The sequence below is a fragment of the Hibiscus syriacus genome, unplaced genomic scaffold (assembly GCF_006381635.1).
Source record: "Hibiscus syriacus cultivar Baekdansim isolate YM2019G1 unplaced genomic scaffold, ASM638163v2 tig00110890_pilon, whole genome shotgun sequence".
Lineage (NCBI taxonomy): Eukaryota > Viridiplantae > Streptophyta > Magnoliopsida > Malvales > Malvaceae > Hibiscus > Hibiscus syriacus.
Window position 1 is genome coordinate 1,516,747 of NW_024062900.1, and position 6,000 is coordinate 1,522,746.

At 35.4% G+C, this 6,000-nt stretch overlaps 1 protein-coding gene across 1 annotated transcript in view; it reads right to left on the minus strand.

Moving 5' to 3' along the window:
- Positions 1–4,788, minus strand: part of LOC120144597 (putative laccase-5) — a 28,109-nt gene extending 23,321 nt beyond the window's left edge. Inside the window, exon 1 of the mRNA XM_039158626.1 lies at positions 4,784–4,788. The gene's annotated coding sequence lies outside the window, so the exon portion shown is untranslated. The remainder of the gene's footprint in view (positions 1–4,783) is intronic.
- Between the last annotated feature and the right edge of the window lie 1,212 nt (positions 4,789–6,000).

Consider the following 6,000-nt stretch of genomic DNA (forward strand, 5'->3'; position numbering starts at 1 on the left):
GGATATTCGTGAGATAAATCAATCACGAACACAAAATAATGATTTTAGTAAATGACCAAAGTGAACTAAATGGAAGTACAACATGTATCCGAAACGTAGAAGCATTTGAATTACTCGGAAAGACTCTGAAGTAACTAGATATTGATTTGACTACTAAATGAACCGAGTAACTTTAATGACTGAGAATTTAGTAAGTGATTGAATGAGTTTGAGAACTCCAATGATATTGCATGATGTATGATTACTATGGGTTATGAACCAAGAATTAAATACGTTGACAATTTGTGATATTGTTGCCATGTGGATATAAATAAAGATTATTTGGATCCTCTATTGCTTCCTTTAGATGTATTCAGCGATGATTCTGAAGATGATGTATAAACAAGAATTATTGGTATTAAAGTGTGAATACCCTGGAAGGGCAATGAATTGACCAGTTGAAATATAATAGTTTTAGGAGTTGTTGATAGTCCGATCGATTGACATGGATGGTAAGTGCCCTGAATCTTCGTTTCTACTTTATCAACTCAAATTACTCTGGTCATACTTGAACACTTTCCTGAGATATATGAACCATAGAGGGATATGAGAATATCAACCTTAAATATCTGATTAGATTGGTTATTAATCGATTATCTTCAATATGACCTCGTTCCTGGAATCCGATCAAATTTCATAAGTTTCATGTTATCCATACTGATAACTATAATGGCCTCTGAAAATACGTGGATCCTCTAGTGTGTTCCCTATGTACTACATAATTATTTTATCTGTTTTGAAATATGGTACATTGAAATCTATGATTTACTGTTTATTGATACACCGACTTACCAGTGATGGTTTAAGGACTATGACTGATATATAATTATTGGTTTTCACTGATATATGATAACGATGATTACGAATTTATGGAAATTATGCTTACTGCATAAATTGTATTGTGAAATACTAATTTTGGATGGATTGAATTACAGAGTATAGCTCTGATCAAGTTGGTAAACCGTACAGACCTAATGTGACTCTTGGGTATGCTCACGGGCCCAAGATGCTCCATTAGGTTGGCTCCCTTTGCTGTGTGCTTAGGGTAAGCCCTACGGACTTACGGACTTAAGGATATAGGCCTCAAAGCCTATCCTTAGGTTGGCTTTCTTTTTGCTGTGTGCTTAATGTAAGCCCTATGGACGCAGTTCTGGGAACTGTGGATGGTGTACAAGAGAATGGTTTAAACTACGAGTTTCAAAAGTTAAACTTCATTATAATTTTATGAGATTTACTGAACTATCATTTGATAAGTGTACCTATTATGATTTTATTGTACTGTTGGAACACACTAGACATCCTATTCAATCTCCTAAAAATGTCATACTTTGAACGCTTCCTATGAACTGTGATCCTCATGGCTTCAACTCGATGAACTACTAAAGGAAACCCAAATTATTCCGCAACTGGTATACGTCTGATTCAATAAGGAAATTATATGGCTTTCCATTTATCTGCATATCATGTAGCATCATTTGGTAGTTCTGTATTACTGAGCTTTTCGAAACTCACTCTATTACTCACCATTGTAGGTTAAAAGAATTGTACTAGTGCAGCTGTCGACTTCAGTAAGGGAGTTCTTCCTGCTTTGTTTGCAGAGTATGGTACGTGTGATTAGGGAGCATGTAATTGTATTTTTTTTATATATGAGTATGAAAATCTTGTTTAATTTTTATTATTGATAAATCATTTTATTGTTTTACATGTTTAATAAAAAATTTAAATTTTCCGCTATTTTTACGGTGGTCGCTCCAGTGGCCCTAATGTGACACTCCACATTGGATCATGTTAACTGCATCGGTCTGAGGGGGTTACACAATTATTTCTCTAATTTCAAAAGTCTCATGCATCAAACGACAAACATTGTTTCTCATGTTGTCCCAATTATGTTAGTAGTACACATAAAAACTATCCACCCCTACGTCTTTGACGGATTCATTTCAAAAATCACAAATTGAACTTCATCATCACTAACAGGAGCACCCAACAACAAATTAGTCTCACTATTCACATGCATAAAGTACTCTCGAATATTATAATCATACCCACCAAACCCGAGTTAGTAAATAGCTCTTTAAAGGAAGAGATTGCCAATCGTTGTAAGTCATCATATCTAGAACTCCAATTTCATCCGACTCATAGCATACGAGTGAAAATACTTTGTCTTCCAATCACCTTGATAAACTTCTTAAAAAACCATCGATAACTAGGACTTGTAATAAAGTATATTGTAATAAACATTATCATTATGAAAGAAAATAGTAATAAAGTAAGCTGCTTACTGAGCCACCAAACCATGTGCATTCTACGACTCCAAAGCCACCATAATAGGCATTGATAACTCATCAGGAGTCTTCTCATGTAAATCTGAGTCAATATTAATTTGGATTATTGCATCCCTTTGACATATAATAGGAACCATAGCCATACTTTGACCAATGTTGTCAATATTTGTAGCCTCTATTTTTCTCTCGACAAATATAATTTTTTTATTGATATAATAATAACCCAATGGCCAAAAGAGAATACCTCATTAAAAACCTCTTTAAGCATAAATGGATGAAAAGAGTATATTCTCCTCGGCAATACAGAAAGAAACAACATGAAACAAAAAACCCTAACAGGCTCGACCCCAACCTTGCAAAAAACACTCCCTCTACCATTCTGTAAACAAATGTTTGATTTCCTTTGACCAATTTCTTTATCGTATCCTTCACCGTCTCTAACTTTCCATAATTAAACATCTTCAACCGAAAAAATCGAAAGCAATGGGGAGCAACAACAAGCCACCTCAAAGAGATACACCTCTTTAGGATAAAACAATTACTACCATACCATAATTCACTAACATCCACCAAATACAAGGATAATGAAGGCTACCCTAAAACTGAGCAAAAACATGATAATATCAATACCTTTCCATTCATTCAAACATTCGTTAAATCATGACCAAAGAATAATTCCTTCTTAACACTAGAATGTTGGTAATGCTCGTGAAGGGTATGGCCATATCATCCCATATTGGGAGAAAATATTCCTTGTGAATGTTATTTAAAGAGTATGATTCTCCCTACTTTGTTGAATACGGATAAGATAACTCTTTTTCATGGGCATCGTCATCGTCCAATTGGCTTGGTTCGTGGTTGTGGTAATATGTGTATTTGACACGTCCATGTGCATTCTATCTTTGTAGGACAAATCCAAAAGAATTTCTTTAAAATTATCTTTGTAAAATTGAATTAGCTTTTTTCAATTCATTTTAGCTAATTTTCAGCTATTTATTACGTAAATAAAATATGTATTTATTTCATATTTTATTAGGATGTTTTTAACTTTGAAGCAATCTTATAAATAGAAGAAATTTTTTATCTTTTTATATCATAAAAACATAAATTTTTATACTTTCAAAAGATATCCACTCTCCTACCATTTTCTAAAAAAATTCTTTCTTTTCTCGGGAGTGCCCATAGGTGCATATGGACTTACCATCATGCAAAAAGAAAAAGAACCACCCTATGGGAGTGTCATAGAGTCCATAAGGTCTTACCACTAGGCCTATTGGGCCTATGAGCCCACTCAAGGGTCGCCTTACGTCTATAAGGAATTACAACTTGATCCGATATGAACCTCCAGAGCTTCTAAAGTACATCCCAGAACCGTAGTGAAAATAGTTTCAGATAGTATTAGTACATCAGGAAAGTCAGAGGCCATACATTTTTAGTAAACAGTAACCAGAGAACATGTATAAGTTAAACAAGAATTTAAAATAAGTAAAACAAATATAAAGGATCCATGAAAATAATAAACTAGAATCAGACTTTTCAATCATTTAAATCAATCATGTTTAAAATCAGATAAAACATTCTTGTACACATGATAATTCAACCATATATTTAAAAATAGATATGTAGCACGCAAGGACTATACCTCGCAAAATAGACCAATCTGAGAGATATACTGAGCACCAGTCTCGCTACGAATAAAAGTAGTAAACGACCCTAAATCAGGTCAGAACAATATTAATATCAGAATAATATATTAAACAGAGTATTTAATAGAGTTATGGAATTATATGAGTAATCACGTCTCACACGGTCAGACGAAACAAGAGGAGCTGGATCAAGCAGTTGATGGGTCAGAAGAAACGTAGGTACCTACCATAACCAAAGTCGTAATCAGTTCTTGTCATTTCCTTATTTTCCCTTAAATAATTTAATTAAGTAACTATGCAAGTTCGAGTTTGGAGGCTTTCGAGTTAGAATTTGGTGAGACAGACTTTGGATTCGGACAAAGGATATCGTAAAAAATAAAATTGGTTTTTCAAAAAATCGATTAACGATTAATGGTCAACGGGTCTAGCCAACAGTCTAGGTCCACATTTAGGTCAATGGGTTGACTCAATCAGAGTTTACTCGATTTACTCGCCTGAGTTGAATGAGTCAACTTGGTCCGAGTTGACTTGGTTTCCAAAATATTCAATGAGAAACGACGTCCACTTGCAGCGTTGGTGCATGTGACTATAACAGGACTGAAAAGTATGGTTGATTAACCGAAAAGCAGCCAAACATCAACTTCAACCAAAAACAAATAAGAAATCAACATAAAACAACATAAAATGAGCAAAAAATATTGATAAAGTTACCCCAACAACGGACAGAGAATACGATGGCGGGAGGGGACATCGTTGATTGAGTTTTGGTTCAAACAGGTCAGGGAATAAGTTGGAGGTGACGGTGAGGTGAACGAAACTCGAGATCGATGTGAAAATGTGAAAAATAATGATAGGTTATGGGTTTTCTGAAGAAGCTTTGGCATTTGGTTCACGTTGAACGGTGGCCCTAAACAGAGCGAGATTGATCGGGTTTCGATCAGGTTGGGATGGCGAGTCGATAGGTGGAAGCGAAGTGGCCTATAAACGTTAAAATTATAGAGAGACAAAAATGGGGGGTTTAAGGTTTTGATGATCGTTCATCAGGTTCTCCACGTCAATCGGCGGTGTTTTCAGAAAATAACCAGACCGATTTTGAATGGGGGATGACGAGAACTAGTTGGTGGTAGCAGTGCAGGCCACCGTCGGCTAGAGACAGGGTGAACGACGATGAGGAAGATGGTGGGTATTGATGCTTTCTTGGAATATGGCTCTTACATGTAAAACAAAATGAAAACAAGGATAGGGAAAGGATCACCAAAACTGACTCATTGGATAACAAAAAATTTATATAACAAAATCTATAATTTCTAAATCTCTTAAATACATCTTTTAGATGATTAATTAACGTGTGTGAAAACTCTCCTCCCCTTAAAAGAATTTCATCATCAAAAATCACTTGAGTGAAACAGATGTAGAAACTAAGTCTCTAATGAATCCTTAAAAACATAACCCAAATACTCTATCAAAGATAACTGACTATATCGCTAGACTCGTAACAGTAACAATATATGTTGTTTCAACATACTAGATCAATATCTGAGGGTCTTGGGATACAGGGCTCATAATACAAGTATAAATGGGGTCATTATTCAAAATTCGTGCTAAGAAAAAAAATAACAATAACTATACCTGCAGAAATCTCGAGCTTGCCTGGATTATCAAAATGCCTAGTAGCATAGACAAAAACATGCTATCTCGCCTAAGTCAAGGTTGGTCTTGTACTTTACTTTGATCAAGCTCTACCATTAGTCCTAGAAGTAGATCCAAAAGTCCTACCCTATATATGAATCCTAGATGGGGTCTGATTAGAAGCCTGAGAATAGGCAGGGGTCAGAGTATACATGCGCTCATAAGAGGCAGGGTGGTGGCTATTCCTAAGGAAATTCTCACTAGACCCATAAATATAACATGTACCCATGTTTTTCTGACACTCCCCTCCATGTCGACTACCACAATACTCACAACTTAGCATATGAGAGAAACATGAAGAGTCACTCTAACTAAATGTTGGGGGTGGAGGGGACGCATGC